The sequence below is a fragment of the Rattus norvegicus genome, chromosome 1 (assembly GCF_021556685.1).
Source record: "Rattus norvegicus strain SHRSP/BbbUtx chromosome 1, alternate assembly SHRSP_T2T, whole genome shotgun sequence".
NCBI classification, from domain to species: Eukaryota; Metazoa; Chordata; class Mammalia; order Rodentia; family Muridae; genus Rattus; species Rattus norvegicus.
Genome location: NC_141534.1, coordinates 49,420,192 through 49,445,120, shown reverse-complemented (window position 1 = coordinate 49,445,120; position 24,929 = coordinate 49,420,192). Strand labels below are relative to the sequence as shown.

Here is a 24,929-nt window from a genome sequence, read left to right as displayed (position 1 = left end):
CACCAAATAGGGTTTCTGCTTCTTCAAGACTCCTTCCCCCAGAGATGTAGAGGATTCTGGAAGTCACAGTGTGCTATATGTTTGACGTCACATCACCACAGAGATAAGATCAAGGCTGAGAGACTACTCTTTCCCCATCTCCTAGAACAAGACAGTAACAGCACACACCAAGTTTCCTGTCACCCACAGGTTTTTCACTCTGGCTTCTCTGCCCTGCCTCCTGGAGGCTAACACATCAGGCATCCTGAGAGGAAATTGATGAAAAGAAGAGTAACAGCTGCTGGCTGTGGAGACCGTTTTCACAGCGTTTTTTAATTTCTCTTCTCTGATAACACTGTGTGGTAAAAGCATTCTCTTCATAGCAGACCGCCAGACAAACCGTGACCGCCAGGTGACCTTGTGGAGAAGCCTCTACTTGAGTTCCACTTGGTTCCATCTCTCTTTCTTTCCAGGTGGGACTTCCCGTCTCACCCGGATGCTCAGGAAGACCTCACCCTGCGTTCTATCTCGGCCCTCAACCACAGAGTCTACAACAGAAAAAGATTCCACACGCTCACACCATGTTTAAGCAAATAAAACTGAAAGTGTACATCTAATATTTATTACATCTTAGTTAGCCATTGTAACTATGCTTTTCACATTCTCTGAGTTTTGTTCACTCTACGGGTATATTTATGTAATTGAAGAATAAAACATGCCAGTTTGATTTCTAAAGATTTATTTAGCCTTATTTGATGCTTATGAGTGCTTTGTTGCATGTATGTATGTGCCCCACATGTGCGCCTGGTACCTTTGGAGGCCAGAAGAGGGCGTCAGATCCCTGGGAACTACAGTTACCGGTGGCTCTAAGTTGCCATGTGGGTGCTGGGAAAGGAGTCTAGATCCCTGGAAAGAGCAACCGTTGTTCTTAGGCACTAGGACATCCTTCTAGCCAGACACACTCATTATAAAAACCAACGTTCTTGGTCTTCAGAATGAAATCCTTACTGGTTCTTATTACAGTTAGAATGTGAACATGGCCTACAAGGTTCATGTATTTCAACACTTGGTCTCCAGCTGGTGGCCCTGTTGGAAAAAGCTGTAGCATCCAGGAGGTGGGGCTTCCCTGGAGGAAGAGTTTCTGAGGGCGGACTCAACGGGTTATAGCTGAGTTTAGTTCCCACTAGAGTCTTCTCTCTGCTTCCTGACATCCCAAGGGGTAACTTCTGTCTTACTCCCCTCTCCTTCTTGTGCACGTCACCCCTACCACCTACAGGGAGCATTTTCTCGAACTTTTGTCTAATATCTCCTGCGTCTGCAGCGACTCTCTTGAGTTGTGCCCTCCTTGTCTCCTTGACATTTATTTCAGCCTGGCCTCTTGCTCCCAAGGAAGCTGTGGAGTGTCCACTGGTCCATGACCTTCCCCAAACCATCCACTTACTATTCATGTAGGATGCCTTCAAGGTAGTCCTCACTGGACTGGAAGTACTCGAGGGCAGGCTCAGAGTTGAAACTTAGGGATAAAATAAAATCTACTTGGGAATGAATCCATGCATAGTGGCTGATTCCCATTCTGCTGGAAATGTGTTCTGTCCTAACCCACTAGCAAACTCGAGTCACCCTTCAGCATCCCAATTAGATGCTAATTCTGCTGTGAAGTCCTCCTGCCCCCTCCCTAGCAGCTGGTGACACCAAGGGATCCCCTTCTCTTTAAGGTGGGATTGTTCATATCTGTTTTCCCCATACTTGCTTTGCTCTTGTGGAAGAAAGACATGTCACATGACCATGTGACAGAAAGTTCTGGGTTAATACAAAGAGAGGAAGTTCAAGACTGGGTAGAAGGTGCCTGGGACAGTTCCTGATGTTCTTTGCATGGGACACCTGGCTTGTATCAAGTAGAGCCATGGAGAAGGGCTGCTGCATGGAACGGCCTCATCCTTTCCCTTCTGGAGTCCTGTGGCTAAGCAAGGCCAGCCAAGTGTCCCCACAGCACTGGCTTGCCTGTCTTCCCACCCTCCGCCGACTTTCTCTTATTTTGGAATTCTTTTTCCCAGTCTTTGGTCCAGGCTATTACCAGGTCGGAGACCAAGTCCCAGAGTGTCACCCTTCAGGAATGTAAAATGATTCTGGTCCTAACACAGCCGCCTAATCACATGCTGCACGAATGGAGGGAGCTCATTTAAGTAAAATACAGTTTCTCCTTTTCATCCGTCTGCTGCTTCCCCAAACAAACTCTAGGAGAGACTGCACCATCAGCAACTTGACAATTTGGAACTGAAGAAGAACTGAGAGTCTGGGATTTCACGTCTCCACTGCCTGAAAAAAAAAAGAAAAGAGTTCTTTGAAGTGTAGACTGCGCTCTTGGCAGTGTCTTCAGCGGGCATCCTTTCACTTTTCACAGACCAACTCGAAGCTAGAACATTTATTTTCTACTCATCACTAGTAAGAATGTCACTGAAGACACCCCTGCCCTGACACACCCCCCCAGAGGACAGGGGCTTTTCCACCATGTAAATCTCAAGGAAGAATCCGACTCCCTCGACTTCCCAGTTTGTCCCTAAGAAAGGTGACACACATCACACTGTCACCATTAGAGGACTCTTTAGTTCTGGATGATGGGAAATAGGAATAGGCTTGGGCCCAGCGGCCCCAAACCCTTGGTTTATCGTGTGAGATTTGCTCCTTTCTTGGGAGTGGCTCCATGTGGAGGTGTTAGGCATTTCATCGAGGAAAACTCACAGGAAACCCATGCGCCATGCTCCTACCATTGGTTTTGCTTTCATGGTATGGTGACGATGATGGTGGTCCCTTGGCTACCTGGTTACCTAGTTACCCAGCCAGCCATGTGCATAACCACTGCTACATTCCTGGGGCAGTGGGTGAACACACCACCTAAAGTTTGGAAGATGTAAGGATAACTTAAGTATTTTGACAATACTGTTGTTCTATCTCTACAAACACATGGTGTGCAAAACCCAACCCTCCTTTGAAGCTTCCGCATACGGGGGCTATGGTGGTAACCTGGCCTTCAGTATGTGGAAGTTGGAAAGTCAGACACTGTGAAGCCTCAAAGGATCTTTCTTGTCTTACAGGATAGACATTAGAATATCTTCTATACATGCTTTCGTCCTGGAGGGACTGCCCACTCACTGTTGTGAGAGAATGACCCCCTTGGAGTGTTTCAGACGAGATGTTCCTTTAGTAGAAACTGGTCCTTACCAGGATTGTTCTCCCTCCAGGTTAGGATTCGTATACCTGAACATTCTTGTTCTGAAGAATGTGTTCATGGGAAGAGGTTGGGAAGGTGAGCCTTGAAGGTTCTACAGAGTGAGGGCCTTCCGGAATGTGGCTGAGCTCATTTGGGGCAGCGCACACATAGATGGACTGAACAGAACCTGTCCAGTTGCCCTTTCTTGGCAGTGGGTCTCCAAAGAGCTGACTTTGGTCTGTGTCTGGGAGCTGGTCCTAGGTGGAGGAAATATGTGTCTACAGGCCATGAAGCCAAGAATGCACACCAAAACCAAACTGAATAGGAAGAATGAGAGGTGTTCTGACAGAAAGGAGAAATAAATCTTCCTCAGGAGACTACATGATGAGCAGCCAGTTTTCCCCATGGGAAAGAACAGGGGCAAAGTGATGGGGGAGGGAAGGAAGATGGAACCCAGGAGAGCCTGTGCAGTGTTGGGACTATGCAGAGTCTCTGGATCTTGACTTTGGGGTGGTGAAGGAGTTCGAAGGCAGACTCAACCCAGGAGAACAGGAAGTGGAGACAGAGAATTGCCAGAAAGAATTGTTAGTTGATGTTGGAGCTGTGGTATGGAACCATCAAGACAAGAAACAGGCTTGCACATGGACAAACAGTATGGGGTGGAGGTGGGTGTACGTAGCGGGAAAGATTTGGATTCATCCTGTAATCCTGTCTTAGTTTCTCTTTGCATTCATGAATAAATCAGTACCCAAATAATGGATAGCTCAGGGACATTTCTGACAGGTTTTCCATATCTTGAAAGGTTTTGTCTAACAAAGCCACCACATAGACAGCAACAGAAGGCTCAAGACGCCTTCATCTGCCTTGTGAGAAAAAGAAAGATGGCGTCTCTATAGGAGACAAGTCGTCTCCTGGGACAGCAGGTGAACACCAGGTCCATCCTTTGTCCAGAGCTCCAAGCACGATCTCTGCATCAGGATGAGGGTGGCCCTGAATGGGCCACCAATGGCATTTCCTGGAAGCCTTTTTAATCCCTGTAGTTCAGCTGGCCCCTAGGGATGCTCCAGACACTGGAAGAAAGCGAGCCGGGGAATCAGACGCACTTCTGGAGCTTGAGCTCTTCTCTATGTTTAGGTGATAAATTTAGCTATTTTTAGATTTTCCTGAATTGGCTTATTGTGTTAGGATTTTTATTATCTTATTTTTCCCTCTATTACTGGTAGGAAAATACATGTTTCACATTTTCCTTAAATGTCATTCTTTCTTTTCAAGGGCAAGAAGGAATCAGTTTTTTGGCATGGTTCAGTTTAAGGAAAAGAATATCTTAAAGTTTTAAATTAGATTCAAAAGTACAAATATTAATTTAGATTCAGGAAATAAGCTATTTTGTTTGTTTTTTAAATTTTTATTATATATTTCTTTACTTACATTTCAAAGGTTATTTCCCTTCCCGGTTTTCTGTCCATTCCCTCCCCTCCACATCCCCCATATGGGTATTCACCCTATACATCCCCCTTAGTTCCCTCCCCCATATTCCCCTGCACTGGGAGTCCAACCTTGGCAAGACCAAGGGCTTTCCTTTCCACTGGTGCCCTTACTAGGCTATTCTCTGCTACATATGCAGTTGGAGCCCTGGGTCAGTCCATGTATAGTCTTTGGGTAGTGGTTTAGTCCCTGGAAGCTCTGGTTGGTTGGCATTGTTGTTTTTATGGGGTTGCAAGCCCCTTCAACTCTTTCAATCCTTCCTCTAGTGCCCGCTAAGGGGGAAATAAGCTATTTATATTACTTAAAAAATCTGCTAAGTAGGCACCAAAGACTCGGGTCACAGGACATGGAGAAACCAAGTTGATGTTGGCTAGTTTTTATAATACCAGAATACTAGGAAGCCTAATGGGAAAGAAAAGACAGGAGCCTTATCCAGTGGTGAACCTTGTGAGCTACAATAATGACCACTGTGGCAAAATATGCCCATGTATGCAATAATAGCACACATGCTATACACATAACCAACTGCCTCCTGATTGGATTTAAGGTCCTCAGCACAAGAGGTAATACTATAAATCTAGTCAAGAATCCATGGCTATGGGTTGATAGGTTTCAGGAATAAACCTACTATCTTTGTTTTACTAGACAGTTGTAGTATTAAACAGCCCTCTAAATTCATATCTCTAGACCTATAGGTCAGCACAGATTAGTTAGCTCTCAGACCTCATTGGAGAAGTTCTTTTGGGCACCAGATAGCAGTTAGTGAGTTTCCTTACTAACCACTCAAAGTGTTCAACCAAGTTCAGGACATCTATATGTGAGGCTGATGGAAGATTTTGGAAGAGGGGGCGGAAAGATCATACAGGGCAGAGGTTGGGGAAGACCTGAGCTAAAGTGCCTCTGTACCTGACGGGACAGCTGCATGCATGAACACCCACCATCTGTCACTGCCTGCTGAAGACCTGCATCAAATCAAGCCAAGCCAGCACTCCAGCAAGAATGGGGGAAGGGATCATGAGCCCTAGCCGATGAGCTTCTGACAGGTGATGGTTGAGGGAGGAGAAAAGAATAAGTTTTCTTTAAGGTCGTGGCCTCTGTCAGGTCAGCCGTGCTCCAGTGGACAGCCCCATGCCCATGCACATACGGGCAACACAAAGGCAGACTCAGTTGATTAAAAAAAGAGTGGGAGGGACAGAGTGCGAATACCATCAAGACACATTGTATGCGTGTATGATATTCTCAAAGAAGTATTGACTTCTTAATTACTCACATTTATCTATTAACAGTGACATACTATTAATATTTAACAAATACTATATTTAAAATCTACTATACAGAATCAGCCTATGTGTTCATTGATAGATGAATATGCATGTTCACATACATGTGCCTTATATGTAGAATAGAGTACTTACTAGTCCTAATAAAGAAATCCGGTCCTTTGCAGAAATATGGGTTATTCTAGCTCTTATTTCAAATGAAATAAATGGGATACATTGGGAAAGTTATCACATGGTCTCACTCATATATGGAAGTTTAAAAAGCTGATCTCGCAGGAGTGAAGGGTAGGATAATGTTTACCATAGGTGAAGAAGGGCAGGTTGGAGCTGAGGGTAGAGAGAAATTGGCTGCATGGTATAAAGTTACATGTAATTGGGAAGAAAGTGTTCTGTAACAGTGGTTAACGCACACTCTTGGCTCCTCCCCTTGGTAGTGGGTGGCCCACTGCGGACTTGAGAGAATTTCAAGAGAGCTGCAGAGCTCAGAAAAGGCTGTCTGACTCTCCTACAGCTAAAACACGAACCATCAGGTTTCAAACTAACAGAATCTTTAAAAAGCCACTTGAAGAATTTTAACCTCAAGTATTTCTAATATGTTGAACCCATTAAAAAGTGGTGTACTGAGATTATGGGTTTATAATTTAATCTATTCTCAAGTCATCTTGCCCGGATGACTCAGAGTGTTAGGTTTAGGGGGAATGACCAGTTCTGTCTGGTGTCTGGTGGACAATGTTTATCCCACTTAGGTCTCAGCCTGACCTCTTAGAGAGGGTGGCACTGATGGGTCTCTTCTTCAGTAAAACTGGCCCCAAGCTTAACATCCCCTCCCTTGGGTAGCAAGGAAGGATCTCAGTGACCCTCCATGGCTCTAGCTTAAAATATCCAGGCCTTGGGGCTGGGGATTTAGCTCAGTGGTAGAGCGCTTACCTAGGAAGCGCAAGGCCCTGGGTTCGGTCCCCAGCTCCGAAAAAAAGAACCAAAAAAAAAAAAAAAAAAATCCAGGCCTCAGTCTAGAATTACGTTGCTCGTTTCTGTATTAGCTTTCAGGGCCAGCATGAAATAAAGGAGCTTAAGGAACTCTTTTTTCCCCCAAACAAGACTTGTCCACTTGTTTTGTGGACATCTGGCTTAAATGAGAAGGGTCTCAGGAGGCAAAGGGTCTGTTCCCTCACCTTCCCTCCAGGCTAGGACCACTGCTCACACTCAAAAAAGAGAGGAAAGCATCTTAACGTAAGAAAGTTCTAGAACCTAGGCATCCATTAATTTACTCACATGAGTGTCAAAGGTATGAGACAGCCTATCCAAGAGGCTGGTGAGGAACACCACTGAAGGCTGGGCTTGGCAGAGACAGAGGGAGGGGAATGCTGTCACCAGCCTGTGGCCCACACGCATGTTGTCTGTGGCTTAATCAGTGCAGTGCTACCGTAGGCTTCAAAACTATAGCGTGCTTTCCAATACTTAAAATTGAAAACTTCATATGTGTGTACGTACACACGCATGCACATATGTGTATACACACACACACACACACACACACTCACACATGCACACACACAAACACACACAGGAACAAGTGACCCAGATTCTGGAAATTTCTGCATAAGCTTACGAGGGCCAAGCAACTGGCTGCTAGGATTGCTAGTGAGGAGTCTGGTCTCAGGTGGGTGTGTGCTTTATCTCACAGTCCCCACTGCTATCCACGAGTGTGCCCAGGAAACTGCCATTACCAGCTAGCTCCTGCGGTCATTTGGCTTGGTGACCCCTGTGGTAAGCTGCTTCCTAATAGAAATAAAAAGCCAGTCACAGATGCGAGCAGCCTGTGTTTGAAAACACCAGAAAACTGAGAGCACAGTTCATTTTAGCTACTTAAGTATGCAAAGATACTACACAGCCTATATCAAAATGAGAAACGCAATATTTTTTATACAAATCTTTAAAATCTAGTGTGTATGTTGCTCTTGCAATGTATCTCAAGTTACATTTCAGCTGTCCGGTGGTGACTTGTGCACAGCGGGGATGGGGTCAACCATGCAGGGAGACGGTGCTGTGGGTTGTAGAGTGGACAAGCAGAAGGTTGGCTACGGAGACTGATCTGATGACCATTGTTCTTAAGGAGAACTTTTGCTACTTCTCTCAATGGAGAATTAGAAACTTTTAAGGGGGTCCGGTCTAGCACCTTAATGCTTGTCACTGCAAGTGCATGTTAGACGTGTTTGCCCTTACACCATGGCACAGGTGTGAACAGGTAACAGGTGGGCAGGAGCTTCCAAGAGCTACTAAATGGGCTTAGACTAGTGGTTCTCAACCTCCCTCACACTGTGACCCTTTAATCCAGTTCCTCATGTTGTCGTGACCCCCAACCATAAAACTATCTCGCTGCTACTTCATAACTGTAATTTTGCTACTGTTATGAATCATAATGTAAAATATCTGATATGCAGGATATCTGATATTTGACCCCATAGGGGTCATGACCCACAGGCTGAGAACTACAAGGGTGTTCCCAGGAGGGCTGAAAAGAAATAGTGGGGAGACACTGGACCTGGGGCCCCATGCAGCACCCCCAAACAGACCTCATCAGGTTTCTCAAATGCAGGCTCCTGTTATTTACAGAAACACCACTGGTTTTGCATGAGCATGGAGGTGGTGGGGTAGGGGAAGGGGGATGGAGGTAGGGTGGGATATGAACTACTCCTGTATAATATCCTGATCTAGAACACGTGAAATATCCTCTTCCGTGTCCTCTGTTTTGTACTTGGAGTTTTCCTCACCACTTTGGTTCATTTTTCCTGGATTAATTATATGTCTTAAACCCCATTGTTCAGGGTAGGCCGTTGAAGCCGGGTCCCAAGTGTGGTCATACTTTGCCTTGCAAAGGCCTCGGAAAAGCAGTCACACACAGTAACATAAACATCCGAAGGGGTATTCAGTCACTGCGTAACTCCCGAAAGCTCATGTTCAGTAAGTAATTACGGACTCGGTGGTACAATTATATTGTTTTAAATTACTGGTAAACCCCATTTTTTTAAGTGAGAAAAGTAGGGCATTATCTCCTGCAGAAACAGATTTTCTAGAAAGGATGCAATTGACCGTGAAGAGAGAATTTTCCTCCCCTGAACCTTCCGCCCAAAGTGACGGAGTGTATTCATTCCCCATCATAAACCCCGTGTAAGTTGATCTCTCAGCAAAGGGACATGAAAGCTTTCTACGCCCATGACTTACATGGAATGAAGACAAAGGCCTCCTCCGTCCCAAGGCTGGCCACCTCTGACTGTTTTGTGTTCTGTGGTTAGTTCTTCCAACGGAGAGGGTGGAATTTTCCAGAACAACATATTTCTTGAGGGCTTTACAGTCTCCTCAGAAGTCCCCTGCCCCCCACGCCACAGTTACTGGCTCTCTCTTCCTCCCCTTTTCTGCACATTTCTTTCTTTTCCTTTTAGTAATTGATGGTTCCTTACCTGTCAGTCAGCTGAGACCTTTTAAAACCATTCCAACCACAAAGGACACCAGACGATTCCTTTTAACGAATTCCTTTGATGTGACTCGTATGTGTCCAGGAAGAGTGAGGGACAGAAACACCCAAATCCAGAAATATTTCCACAGAAATTCCCCAGGGTGTGTTCAATTAGAATGTTATGTTACAGCCTTCTGTAGATTCCGTTACATTCCGCACTCTTGTCTGGCAATGCAAAAAGGATGGTCAGACGAGCAATGGTGGCTACTCAGCCAGGGAGGTGAGGACAGTGGGCCTGAGGGACTGGGGGACTCTGGGCGGGAACAGGAGTGGCTCCCTAAGTCAGCATTCAGACTCTCAGCCATTCATCCCACCAAACGTATCAGGGAGGAAAAACATTAATTCAATGACAGGCACCTTGAACACCCTTTGGAAAGGAGCCTAAGGCAGGGAAGCTGTCTCATGGGGACATGAGGTGACATGCAGGTGTGTGAGAGAGTATGTTTATGAGAGAGGCAGAGAGAGAGAGAGAGAGAGAGAGAGAGAGAGAGAGAGAGAGAGACAGAGACAGAGACAGAGAACAAAGAGACAGAGACAGAGAGACAGAGACAGAGACAGAGAGAGATTCCTGAATAAGTTGATGCAATTGTTTTGTTTTTCTCAGAGAGTTCAGGAAGCAAGAAATGATGCTGTTATTACAACAATAGGCTTGAAGTAATTCCACCCAATTTCAGAAAGACATAATCTCCCTACATCTGTATTTAGTATCTGTCTCTCACATTCCTTGTGGTGGTTCACAACCACCTTTTGGCAGCAAGTTAAAGGGCAGGGACGACTCCAAGAATCCCAGCAATAAAAGATGGTGCACCCCACAGGATCATTTATGAAAGCTCAGCATTTGGTTATTTGCAGAAAATGTTGGTAATCCTTAAAGAAGCCAACATGGCCCGGTGAAGGACTACAGGGATGACAACATCCTTAAGTCTATAGAATTGAGGGATGGGAGAAAATCTCAGTGCTAGAATCCTGAGGGAGAAGAGCAGGTGGGAGCTCCTGATAACCTGGCACCCCCCATGACCTTCTGCTTGTTGACACTGGATATAGGAAGGATGTGGAGATGGACCCTAGAACCCCACTTGCCCTAGACATTGACTCTGGCAGGGTCACGCTGTCGACTTCTCTGAGGAAAAGGGACACGGGCTAGCTGGTTCATAGGTTGAACCATTGGGATCTGGAAGTGCATAACCGACCTATGGCTTAGTTATTGGGTGGGAGTCTTTCTTAAAATGGGATTAAGCTTCCCATTCTATGGATGGAATAGTGACAAAGACCAGCTTTGACACCAGAGGATAAACTGAGTCAGATAGCCAGTCAAAGGTTAGTCAGTGTTGAGAGTGGCTGATGGTATCGGTCCAGATACTAATAAGGGCTGCTGCCCATGGCATCCAGCAATTAGAGGAATTACTCAGCAGACTTTTCTTAAATAGAGCTTAATTCCCTGTGGCCATCGAAAAACTCTGAACTCTTTTAACTCCTTGGGACCAGAGAGAAAGAGAAGGAAAGAAAAAAATTCATTCTCTCTCTCTCTCTCTCTCTCTCTCTCTCTCTCTCTCTCTCTCTCTTTCTCTCTCTGGATGAAACAGAGGGCAGAGTCCAATAATTCCATAATATAAATACATACATGCGTGTATACATTCATTCATACACACATTTACACAAACAGACATATACACATTCACGCATTAAATGATTAGGACAAAGCTCCAGCAAATAGTCTCTGAGCATTTCACACATACACATACATGGACATATATACACACAATTAGTGGATGGAGAAAGCTCCAACAAGCTACACACACACACACACACACACACACACACACACACACACACACACAGATATGATGGATGGAAGGAACAGTGTTCCAACACACTCTCACACAAACTTTATACATACATGCATACATGCATGCATGCATACATATATACATACATACACATAGTTGATGGATGGAAGGAACAATGTTCCAACACACTCCCATGCAAACTTTACATATACATACATACATAGTTGATAGGTGGAAGGAACAATGTTCCAATAACTTTAATTCCCCCCCATAGCTTATATATCCCAGCAAAATCTTTCAAGTAGTATAAAATTACGATGTGATTATGTTTTAGTTTTCTTCTAGTGAATGATTGGGAAAAAACCAGTTTGTTCCCCAATGCCTTTACAAGAAGTAACATTACATTGTATAGGTAAAGAAAACAAATTATTCCCAAGAACCCACATAAGTTCGTAACCAAGCAACTTGTTACAGATTAACAAAGTATGAGGAAGCAAGGTGGTTTTCTCAGCCAGCTTCTCTTACTGGCAGGCAGCAATTTGCGGTGACAAAGAAAGGAGTCATTATTTTATTGTTTACCTTTAAAAGTAATCTTGTAAAACTCTTGAAAGAATCACAAATCTGAACTTTTATATGAAAATCAGTCATATTTATCTTAAATGCTCAGAATGCATTTCTATGCACCAGCAATTCTTAATAAATCATATCAGGAAGGCGAAGGCAAAAATGAGTACAAGAAATCAATCATCAGCAGTCAGCCTCAGTGAGACACGTCAGCCAGTGCTGCCATTGTTCTTGTTCTCCAACCATAAAGGGTCCATAGCTTAACTAATAAGAGCGTGCCTTTCTCAACTTCAAATTGTTCCCTAAGATTTTCTACATCACAGGCAGTAGTAAAACCATCTCAACCTAGCTTCACTGACAACTTCCTTTTTCCAAATGTTTTCTAAGGGCGGTGGTCATTGTTGACATTCTGCATCTCTAAGTTCTTTCCTAGGGTGGTGATTGAATCATTAATCTGCTCCAGGAGCAATGCCTGAAAGAGATCAAGCAATAGTATGGCAAATGCCAGAAATACTGTCCAGCGAGGGACTGGAGGTCCTCTTAAAGTTTTCCTATAACTTTTAGATTAAGAGGGATGTGAGGGCAGAACCACATAACAGCATGAAGTCCTCAGGACACAGAGTCCCCGAGGCTGTGCCACACCAAGGCCCACCCATGTGACTGTGGTAACCCATGGGCTGCATTCCCTGAGTTCTAAAGCCATTTGTTGTTTCTCCTGCATGGCCCTAGTCTGACTAGGAGGTGCTAGGGAAGATGCTGGGATTTCTGTGGTACCCAAACCTATGTTTGAAAGTCTAGGAGCGATTTTTAGCGGGAGTCCCAAACCAGCAGATACCTGCCCGCAGCAGCTCTCTGCTCCCAAACCCCGTGGAAGAGAGACCTCACCACCTGGTCAGGTGGGCACTCCTGAGGCTGCAGAGCAGAAGAGACCACCAACACTGCCCACCCCTGCCCACATCCCTGGCCCAAGAGGAAACTGTATACGGCCTCTGGGTTCCTGTAGAGGAGGGCCCAGGAGCAGCAGGTCCGCTGCATCTGAGATACTGCCAGACCCTGAAGGGACCGACTGGATAAACAGTTCTCTGCACCCAAATCCCGTGGGAGGGAGAGCTAAACCTTCAGAGAGGCAGACACGCCTGGGAAACCAGAAGAGACTGCACTCTGCACACATTACTGATTCCAGAGGGAAACACCAAACACCATCTGGAACCCTGGTGCACGGAAGCTCCCAGAAAGGGCGGCGCAGATCTTCCTGGTTGCTGCCCCCTCGGAGAGCTCATAAGCAACACCCCACGAGCAAACTTGAGCCTTGGGACCACAGGTAAGACCAACTTTTCTGCTCCAAGCGACCTGCCTGGTGAACTCAAGACACAGGCCCACAGGAACAGCTGAAGACCTGTAGATAGAAAAAACTAAACGCCCGAAAGCAGAACACTCTGTTCCCATAACTGGCTGAAAGAAAACAGGAAAACAGGTCTATAGCACCCCTGACACACAGGCTTATAGGACAGTCTAGCCACTGTCAGAAATATCAGAACAAAGTAACACTAGAGATAATCTGATGGCGAGAGGCAAACGCAGGAATCCAAGCAACAGATACCAAGACTACATGGCATCATCGGAGCCTAATTCTCCCACCAAAGCAAATACGGAATATCCAAACACACCAGAAAACCAAGATCTAGTTTCAAAATCATATTTGATCATGATGCTGGAGGACTTCAAGAAAGACGTGAAGAACTCCCTTAGAGAAACACAGGAAAACATTAATAAACAAGTAGAAGCTTACAGAGAGGAATCGCAAAAATCCCTGAAAGAATTCCAGGAAAACATAAATAAACAAGAAGAAGCCCATGGGGAGGAGTCACAAAAATCCCTGAAAGAATTCCAGGAAAACACAATCAAACAGTTGAAGGAATTAAAAATGGAAATAGAAGCAATCAAGAAAGAACACATGGAAACAACCCTGGATATAGAAAACCAAAAGAAGAGACAAGGAGCCGTAGATACGAGCTTCACCAACAGAATACAAGAGATGGAAGAGAGAATCTCAGGAGCAGAAGATTCCATAGAAATCATCGACTAAACTGTCAAAGATAATGTAAAGCGGAAAAAGCTACTGGTCCAAAACATACAGGAAATCCAGGACTCAATGAGAAGATCAAACCTAAGGATAATAGGTATAGAAGAGAGTGAAGACTCCCAGCTCAAAGGACCAGTAAATATCTTCAACAAAATCATAGAAGAAAACTTCCCTAACCTAAAGAAAGAGATACCCATAAGCATACAAGAAGCCTACAGAACTCCAAATAGATTGGACCAGAAAAGAAACTCCTCCCGACACATAATAGTCAAAACACCAAACGCACAAAATAAAGAAAGAATATTAAAAGCAGTAAGGGAAAAAGGTCAAGTAACATATAAAGGCAGACCTATCAGAATCACACCAGACTTTTCGCCAGAGACTATGAAAGCCAGAAGATCCTGGACAGATGCCATACAGACCCTAAGAGAACACAAATGCCAGCCCAGGTTACTGTATCCTGCAAAACTCTCAATTAACATAGATGGAGAAACCAAGATAGTCCATGACAAAACCAAATTTACACAATATCTTTCTACAAATCCAGCACTACAAAGGATAATAAATGGTAAAGCCCAACATAAGGAGGCAAGCTATACCCTAGAAGAAGCAAGAAACTAATCGTCTTGGCAACAAAACAAAGAGAATGAAAGCACACAAACATAACCTCACATCCAAATATGAATATAACGGGAAGCAATAATCACTATTCCTTAATATCTCTCAATATCAATGGCCTCAACTCCCCAATAAAAAGACATAGATTAACAAACTGGATACGCAACGAGGACCCTGCATTCTGCTGCCTACAGGAAACACACCTCAGAGACAAAGACAGACACTACCTCAGAGTGAAAGGCTGGAAAACAACTTTCCAAGCAAATGGTCGGAAGAAGCAAGCTGGAGTAGCCATTCTAATATCAAATAAAATCAATTTTCAACTAAAAGTCATCAAAAAAGATAAGGAAGGACACTTCATATTCATCAAAGGAAAAATCCACCAAGATGAACTCTCAATCCTAAATATCTATGCCCCAAATACAAGGGCACCTACATACATAAAAGAAACCTTACTAAAGCTCAAAACACACATTGCACCTCACACAATAATAGTGGGAGATTTCAACACCCCACTCTCATCAATGGACAGATCATGGAAACAGAAATTAAACAGAGACGTAGACAGACTAAGAGAAGTCATGAGCCAAATGGACTTAACGGATATTTATAGAACATTCTATCCTAAAACAAAAGGATATACCTTCTTCTCAGCTCCTCATGGTACTTTCTCCAAAATTGACCATATAATTTGTCAAAAAACGGGCCTCAACAGGTACAGTAAGATAGAAATAATCCCATGCATGCTATCAGACCACCATGGCCTAAAGCTGGTCTTCAATAACAATAAGGGAAGAATGCCCACATATACGTGGAAATTGAACAATGCTCTACTCAATGATAACCTGGTCAAGGAAGAAATAAAGAAAGAAATTAAAGACTTTTTAGAATTTAATGAAAATGAAGATACAACATACTCAAACTTATGGGACACAATGAAAGCTGTGCTAAGAGGAAAACTCATAGCGCTGAGTGCCTGCAGAAAGAAACAGGAAAGAGCATATGTCAGCAGCTTGACAGCACACCTAAAAGCTCTAGAACAAAAAGAAGCAAATACACCCAGGAGGAGTAGAAGGCAGGAAATAATCAAACTCGGAGCTGAAATCAACCAAGTAGAAACAAAAAGGACCATAGAAAGAATCAACAGAACCAAAAGTTGGTTCTTTGAGAAAATCAACAAGATAGATAAACCCTTAGCCAGATTAACGAGAGGACACAGAGAGTGTGTCCAAATTAACAAAATCAGAAATGAAAAGGGAGACATAACTACAGATTCAGAGGAAATTCAAAAAATCATCAGATCTTACTATAAAAGCCTATATTGAACAAAACTTGAAAATCTGCAGGAAATGGACAATTTCCTAGACAGATACCAGGTACCGAAGTTAAATCAGGAACAGATAAACAAGTTAAACAACCCCATAACTCCTAATGAAATAGAAGCAGTCATTAAAGGTCTCCCAACCAAAAAGAGCCCAGGTCCAGACGGGTTTAGTGCAGAATTCTATCAAACCTTCATAGAAGACCTCATACCAATATTATCCAAACTATTCCACAAAATTGAAACAGATGGATCACTCCCGAATTCCTTCTATGAAGCCATAATTACTCTTATACCTAAACCACACAAAGACACAACAAAGAAAGAGAACTTCAGACCAATTTCCCTTATGAATATCGACCCAAAAATACTCAATAAAATTCTGGCAAACCGAATCCAAGAGCACATCAAAACAATCATCCACCATGATCAAGTAGGCTTCATCCCAGGCATGCAGGGATGGTTTAATATACGGAAAACCATCAACGTGATCCATTATATAAACAAACTGAAAGAACAAAACCACATGATCATTTCATTAGATGCTGAGAAAGCATTTGACAAAACTCAACAACCCTTCATGATAAAAGTCCTGGAAAGAATAGGAATTCAAGGCCCATACCTAAACATAGTAAAAGCCATATACAGCAAACCAGTTGCTAACGTTAAACTAAATGGAGAGAAACTTGAAGCAATCCCACTAAAATCAGGGACTAGACAAGGCTGCCCACTCTCTCCCTACTTATTCAATATAGTTCTTGAAGTTCTAGCCAGAGCAATCAGACAACAAAAGGAGGTCAAGGGGATACAGATCGGAAAAGAAGAAGTCAAAATATCACTATTTGCAGACGATATGATAGTATATTTAAGTGATTCCAAAAGTTCCACAAGAGAACTACTAAAGCTGATAAACAACTTCAGCAAAGTGGCTGGGTATAAAATTAACTCAAATAAATCAGTAGCCTTCCTCTACACAAAAGAAAAACAAGCCGAGAAAGAAATTAGGGAAACGACACCCTTCATTATAGATCCAAATAATATAAAGTACCTCGGTGTGACTTTAACCAAGCAAGTAAAAGATCTGTACAATAAGAACTTCAAGACTCTGAAGAAAGAAATTGAAGAAGACCTCAGAAGATGGAAAGATCTCCCATGCTCATGGATTGGCAGGATTAATATAGTAAAAATGGCCATTCTACCAAAAGTGATCTACAGATTCTATGCAATCCCCATCAAAATACCAATCCAATTCTTCAAAGAGTTAGACAGAACAATTTGCAAATTCATCTGGAATAACAAAAAACCCAGGATAGCTAAAACTATCCTCAACAATAAAAGGACTTCAGGGGGAATCACTATCCCTGAACTCAAGCAGTATTACAGAGCAATAGTGATAAAAACTGCATGGTATTGGTACAGAGACAGACAGATAGACCAATGGAACAGAATTGAAGACCCAGAAATGAACCCATACACCTATGGGCACTTGATTTTTGACAAAGGAGCCAAAACCATCCAATGGAAAAAAGGTAGCATTTTCAGCAAATGGTGCTGGTTCAACTGGAGGTCAGCATGTAGAAGAATGCAGATCGATAAATGCTTATCACCCTGTTCAGAGCTTAAGACCAAGTGGAACAGGGACCTCCACATCAAACCAGATACACTCAAACTGATAGAAGAAAAAGTGGGGAAGAATCTCGAACACATGGGCACTGGAGAAAATTTCCTGAACAAAACACCAATGGCTTATGCTCTAAGATCAAGAATCGACAAATGGGATCTCATAAAACTGCAAAGCTTCTGTAAGGCAAAGGACACTGTGGTTAGGACAAAACGGCAACCAACAGATTGGGAAAAGATCTTTACCAATCCTACAACAGATAGAGGCCTTATATCCAAAATATACAAAGAACTCAAGAAGTTAGACTGCAGGGAGACAAATAACCCTATTAAAAATGGGGTTCAGAGCTAAACAAAGAATTCACAGCTGAGGAATGCCGAATGGCTGAGAAACACCTAAAGAAATGTTCAACATCTTTAGTCATAAGGGAAATGCAAATCAAAACAACCCTGAGATTTCACCTCACACGAGTGAGAATGGCTAAGGTCAAAAACTCAGATGACAGCAAATGCTGGCGAGGATGTGGAGAAAGAGGAACATTCCTCCATTGTTGGTGGGATTGCAGATTGGTACAACCATTCTGGAAATCATTCTGGAGGTTCCTCAGAAAATTGGACATTGAACTGCCTGAGGATCCAGCTATACCTCTTTGGGCATATACCTAAAAGATGCCCCAACATATAAAAAAGACACGTTCTCCACTATGTTCATAGCAGCCTTATTTATAATAGCCAGAAGCTGGAAAGAACTCAGATGCCCTTCAACAGAGGAATGGATACAGAAAATGTGGTACATCTACACAATGGAATATTACTCAGCTATCAAAAACAATGACTTTATGAAATTCGTAGGCAAATGGTTGGAACTGGAAAATATCATCCTGAGTGAGGTAACCCAATCACAGAAAAACACACATGGTATGCACTCATTGATAAGTGGCTATTAGCCCAAATGCTTGAATTACCCTAGATGCCTAGAACAAATGAAACTCAAGACGAATGATCAAAATGTGAATGCTTCACTCATTCTTTAAAAGGGGAACAAGAATACCCTTGGCAGGGAATAGAGAGGCAAAGATTAAAACAGACACAGAAGGAACACCCATTCAGAGCCTGCCCCACATGTGGCCCATATATATACAGCCATCCAATTAGACAAGATGGATGAAGCAAAGAATTCAGACCGACAGGAGCTGGATGTAGATCGCTCCTGAGAGACACAGCCAGAATACAGCAAACACAGAGGCGAATGCCAGCAGCAAACCACTGAACTGAGAATAGGACCCCCATTGAAGGAATCAGAGAAAGAACTCGAAGAGCTTGAAGGAGCTCGAGACCCCTTATGAACAACAATGATAAGCAACCAGAGCTTCCAGGGACTAAGCCACTACCTAAGGACTATACATGGACTGACCCTGGACTCTGACCCCATAGGTAGCAATGAATATCCTAGTAAGAGCACCAGTGGAAGGGGAAGCCCTTGGTCCTGCTAAGACTGAACCCCCAGTGAACGTGATTGTTGGGGGGAGGGCGGCAATGGGGGGAGGATGGGGAGGGGAACACCCATAAAGAAGGGGAGGGGAGGGGCTGGGGATTTAGCTCAGTGGTAGAGCGCTTACCTAGGAAGCGCAAGGCCCTGGGTTCGGTCCCCAGCTCCGAAAAAAAGAACCAAAAAAAAAAAAAAAAAAAAAAAAGAAGGGGAGGGGAAGGGATTAGGGGGATGTTTGCCCGGAAACCGGGAAAGGGAATAACACTCGAAATGTAAATAAGAAACACTCAAGTTAATTTTAAAAAAAAAGTCTAGGAGCCCAAGTCTATCAGGCAGAGATGTCAGCAGGCCATGGAAGTCAGCATCACAACCACCAAGAAGAAGAAAGAGGAAGAGAAGGAAGAGGAGGAGGAGGAGGAGAAAGAGGAGGAGGGAGAGGAGGAGAAGGGGAGGAGGTGGAGGAGGAGTGGGAAGAGAAAGAGGAGGAAGAGAAGGAGGAGAGAGATGAGGAAGAAGGGAGAGGCGAACTTCTGTGAGCTAAGTTGTAATCTGCATACAGCGCATCAGAGGTGTGATAACACATAAAGAACATTGGATCAGCCCTGTCTCTCTTCCCAATGACTGCCAAGCTCAGGTACTGTAGTCAGTCAGCAGTCGGTGTGTTCAGGTCTCCCTCCTCCTGTGCCTTCCCAGCTCTCATCCTTCCTGGACCCACACAGCCAATGACCTTAAGTGTAAGCCAGTTGTGGATTCCTCTCACGATGGCCCCAGCCATTTGATTTTTACATGACTTTAACTGTTTGGGACCTTTCCCTTCTCAGATAGTAAAACCTGAGCACCTGGCTATGATCTCTGATGCCCTGTGTGGCCTGCTCGTCCCACAGTCTCTAGTCCCAGCTTACATTTCTTCTTTCTGCTCCCTTTCTCAAGCTTCTCCCACTTGTTTTCTTCGTCTCATCCAGCTCAACCCAGGACCTTGGTGTGTGTCGTTCCTTCTCTTGGGGACTGGGCATTGGTCTCACATCCTTATCTGAAGCTACCTCATATCCTGCTTGGATCCCAGCTTCTTCGGCTCAAGCACACTAACTGCACTCTCAGGAGCCAGGCTTTCCCCCTGACATTGAGGCAAGGATCACTGGAAGCTAGAAGTGCTACTTGGAGTGGCTTTTCTCAGAAGGGAAAACATGGCCTGACCGAAACCAACATTTAGCTTGGCTTCCATTCTAGCACTTTTGATATTTCCAAACAACATAGTTTCCATAGCAAACAAAAGTCAAATACCGTTAAGATGGATTACACTGGGAGGGAGATAGTTGCTTGCACAGTATCTGGTCAGTTCTTGGCCATCTGGGGTCTGAGCCAGGGCTGTGTGTCTCTTCAACCAAAGCTTGCACTTTTCAACAGTATTGGGCATATTCAGGGGTGTGCTGCTGTAGATAGAGCTTATACACACCTCCACGCACAATGGAACTGTGTGGGTTGACTGGTGGCTTCCTTGTGATGGTTGTATAAATAATTCAATATTGTATCATCCACAGAATTAACTCATTCTACTCCATGAAGTAGGGTCAAGTTTTAGTCACAGCTGGTTGAGCAGATGGACATTTTTTTTAATCGTCGTTTATCCTCATTTCGATTTCATCGTGATCTCCATTCGGAAACTGAGCAGGTGCACACGTGACTTGCTTGCTGGTTGGTTTTCATTGTCAACTTGACACAGCTTTGAATCACCTGGGAAGAGGAAAGCTAGGATTTACTTAGATCACAGTGGCCTGCGAGGCATTGCCTCAACTACTCGTTGATGTAGGAGGGCCAAGTCCACTGTGGGCAGCATCATCCCTAGGCAGACAGTCTTGGCCTGTGTAAGAAAACTATCTAAGCATGATCCAAAGAGCAAGATGGTTAACAGCCTTCTGCTATAGGTTCTACTCCAGGTTCCTTCCTTGAGTTCCAGCTCTGACTTCACTCAGTGATGGATTGTTACCTGGAAGCATAAGCTAAAAAAAAAAAAACTCACTCCCCATCCTTCACCCCCATCCCCTGCCAAGTTGCTTTGATCATGGTGTTTGTCACAGCAACAGAAATCTAAACAGGACAACTTGCTTCCGCTCACATTCAGAGAGCACAGAAAAATGCATAATTCTGTTCAAAGCTTTAAAATTCAGCCCTTTTTTGTTGTTGTAAGTTGTTTATTGTAAGATAATTTACAAACATCCTGCTGTCTTTGTAACTCAGTGGACCAAGTTTCTCCTAACAAAGACAGCGATCAGTTAAAATCAGCATGCTGGGTTTTTCTTCTTTACCTCTTGCCTGAGGATGCAACTTGATTCTCATTAATCCAGAGGAGCAACCCTAGAGATGATCTCAGTCAGCTCCTTTGTGTGACAGCCTAGCGGGTGTGGTTGAAAGTCAACGTCAATTTATCATATCAAAGGCGTTCTTGCTGGCATTGTCCACAGTGGTCATCCTGGCACTCTGCTCACTGGTGGTGGACTCCTTCAGGGAGTAGCAGATGATGTTGGCCAGATTGCATTCCTGGTAATTCTGCAGCATGTCTGCATCAATGTCATTATAAATACTCATGCTCTCAGCAGCCACAATGGTATTGAGAGAGAAGACGGGCTTCTCTTCTGTTTTGTAGGAGATAACAGACCTGAATTGATTAAAAATGACAGAGCCTTCATCAAATTCAAATCTCTAATTTAACAACTCCAAGGCAATGACTGATGCATCTTCAAAAGTAGGGGCTTCCGCCCCACGTCTTTGAAGGACACCAGAAACTCACCAGAGTGAGTCCTATAAAGTATACTCTTGATTTTTTTCACCAACTCCAACAATCATAACTTCTTTCCCAGCTGCTGTGAGGGCAGCCATGTCATTCTTCATTTGTTTAACCACCGAGGAATGAATATCACCACAAAGTCCTCGATCTGAGGACACACCAATAATGAGGTGCTTCTTCTTGTCCTCAGGTCCCTTAATATGAGCTTTCTCATACAGAGCTAAGGAGCCTGTCCCACACGCTCAGCCTGGGCATACTTCACAACTGCCACCATCTTCATAGACTTGGTAATTTTCTGGATGTTTTTGATGAACTTCAGTCTCCTGGTAATTTCTTTCAGGTTGCCATGTTTTGAACTTGGATCCATTGTGGGTGCATGGCTCAGGCCAACAGCCTGACAATACTTGCCCATGAGAACATGGTGGAACCTTGAAGGTTGGGCAGACAAGGCTAAAATTCAGCCTTAAAGTAGCCCTATCCCTTGTCCCTTAAACTTCGACTTTAAAGTGACCGTCCCTTGTCCCTTCTGCCCAATAATGGTGCAGTGTGAGCTCAGCCTGTGGGGGATGGAGATGCCTCTGTCTCTGTTTCAGTCTGATTCTGGCTGCTGTGTTTAGGTGTGACTCACACTGTCCTTGTCAATAGAGCAGGGCAGCTATGAGGGTCCCTTTAGTGCTGGCTAGAAAACCTGTCAATGTGTATCCATCCTTTGTGGCTACAGGAGGTCCCTGTGCTCTTAAACGGATCTCTATGTAGGCCAGAGACCAGTCTGTGCCCTCTCCTTCCTTCTTTTCCCTCCTTCCCTCCCTCTCTCCCCCTCTCCTCCTTCCCTCCCTTCCTTTCTCCCTCCCTCTAAGAGCCACTGACAATCCCCAGGCCAATCCCTGGCCTCCTGAGGCTTTTCAGGAGCCACAGCTTGCCCTCTCTTCTCCTTTCTTCTCATTTCCTGGTTCTTACCCTACCATCCTGCTTCCTTGTCATATGCATAAATATGTACACACATATGTAATACAGCATTATGTGATATGTGCACACATAAATGTATACATGAATATCCTATAATTCTGTCTTTCCTCCCTCAACACCCTCTCTCATTCCTCCTCCCACCCCTCAGAGTTAAACTTCTACTTTTATGTCAGAAAATGAAAGGAGACATGTGCACACTTTGTCTTTCTGCGTCTGAGTCTGGTTTATTTCACTAAGTATGATGGCCTCCAGTTCCACGCAAACGTTTTCCTGCAAACGGCATCGTGTTTTACATCTGAAGAGAGCCTATTGTGTACATCCGTATACTACACCGGACCTATTCACTCAACAGTTGGCAGGTAATGTAAAATACAGTAGAACTTTTAAAATTTCACAATAAAGATTAACACTTTAAAAATCTAAAGTCTCTTAACTGTGTGCTCCTGTAAAATAAAAAAAATAACAAATTAGATATTTTCTATTCTAAGAGGGAAAAATCAGAGAACAGTCACAATCAGATCAAGCCAAAAACCCAACCCCAACAGTGTAAGAAAGCTGGAATGTGGGACTCAATCATGGCCTCCTGGTTCCAAAGGGACTGAATTGTCACAGTTCTTGGGCTTTGCCATCTGCAACATACTCTGTCTTATGGGCTCAGAATGGCTCCATTCCACATATGTCACTGTCTTCGAGAGATATCCCATGGTCCCAGCGTCTTCTTAGCACCCCTCAAGTGGAGGGGTCTTCAATGTAACTGAAGCTGCACCTTCACCAATGGCCTTTCCTAGACCCCCACAGTGCCAAACCTTGGGTTCTTCCCATCATTCCCTTCATGTTCTCATGAAGTACCATGTGGGAGACACATTGCCAAATCCAGTAATATAACATTTATCTATGAATGCTGTCCACATTGCCTAAGAACTTTTATCATCATCATCATCACCACCACCACCACCACCATCATGACCATCACCACCATCATGACCACCACCACCATCATTATAATAATGATAGTTATTTCAAAGTTGATTTGTAAACATTGCGCCATTAGAGCCTGGCCACGCCGATTGCTTTCTCTTAATTATTAACTACTGGACATTGTGTGAAAAACAGTAAAGAATAAAGTGAATATTTATGACTGGAAACTCTACACCTCTTCCTTTTAAAGGCCACCATATATGGCAAGCTAGTCAGAGACTGAGCCGGGTTTGGAGTTTTTTGCTGTTGTCCTCAGAGTGTTATTGGCTCAAACTGCTCTACTGATGTCCTGGACTCAGGATGAGATCTGAGGTCCTGCTTGGTGTGTCTGGGTGTGTGCTCTTACCTGTGAGCAGGCTTGCAGACTATCTTTGCACAACCACATCTTGGCAGTGTCCTTCAACATCCTTGCCCCAGGCCAGAGGTTGGCTGCTGTTGCTTCCTGTGCTTTCTGGGCTGCTGGAGAAAGACACTACTCTCTGATGGCTTAGTGTCTTCCTGAAGCGTCATTCATTTATATGGCAACTCTCTCTTACTCCCACCGCTTTCACAGGTGAGCTGGTCTGTGCCTCCTCACCCCCTAGAGAAGCCCATCGATCCTTGAAGGATAGATTCACAGGTTCAGTAAATGTTATGGTTGTTTTCTGGATTAAAAAAAAATCATTCCAATAGGCTAATACTCTGCCAGATCCAACAAAGACTTTCAAAATTTCAGAATTCCAAATTTTCAAAAAATACATCAGGACTATGCATTTAAAAGCCTAATGATATATATAATTAATCCCGCCATTATAAATACATGGAAGGAGGCGTTTTAGTTTTATGACAAAGAGAAATTATAATCTAACTAGAGGAGATAAACCTACATAATCCAGAACGAATGTCTCATACAAATCAATGCAATAAAATAGCACACACACACACACACACACACACTCACATATTCACACTCACACACACTCACACACACATACACTCACACACACTCACACATACACTCACACACACACACTCACACACTCACACACACACTCACACACCCATACATACTCACACACACTCATACACACCCACACACACTCATGCACACCTACACACTCACACATACACACACTCACACATACACACACTCACACACACACACTCACACACACACACAATGTATGCACGCATCCATGAATATGCATACACACAGCTGTCCAGTTCTTGACTTAGGTCTTTAAAAATCAAAATGGTGAAAATGGTGAAGTCTATG

At 43.8% G+C, this 24,929-nt stretch overlaps 1 long non-coding RNA gene and 1 pseudogene across 2 annotated transcripts in view; both read right to left on the bottom strand.

Moving 5' to 3' along the window:
* Positions 1-704: 704 nt before the first annotated feature.
* The window catches only part of LOC103690969 (uncharacterized), a 47,715-nt gene continuing 23,490 nt past the window's right edge, over positions 705-24,929 (bottom strand). For both annotated transcript variants that reach the window (XR_015649252.1, XR_015649254.1), the window contains exons 3-4: positions 9,411-9,631; positions 705-2,295 (exon numbers count right to left, since the gene is read on the bottom strand). This is a non-coding gene — a long non-coding RNA (uncharacterized LOC103690969). The remainder of the gene's footprint in view (positions 2,296-9,410; positions 9,632-24,929) is intronic.
* Atp5f1c-ps1 (ATP synthase F1 subunit gamma, pseudogene 1) lies at positions 21,198-22,218 on the bottom strand (annotated as a pseudogene).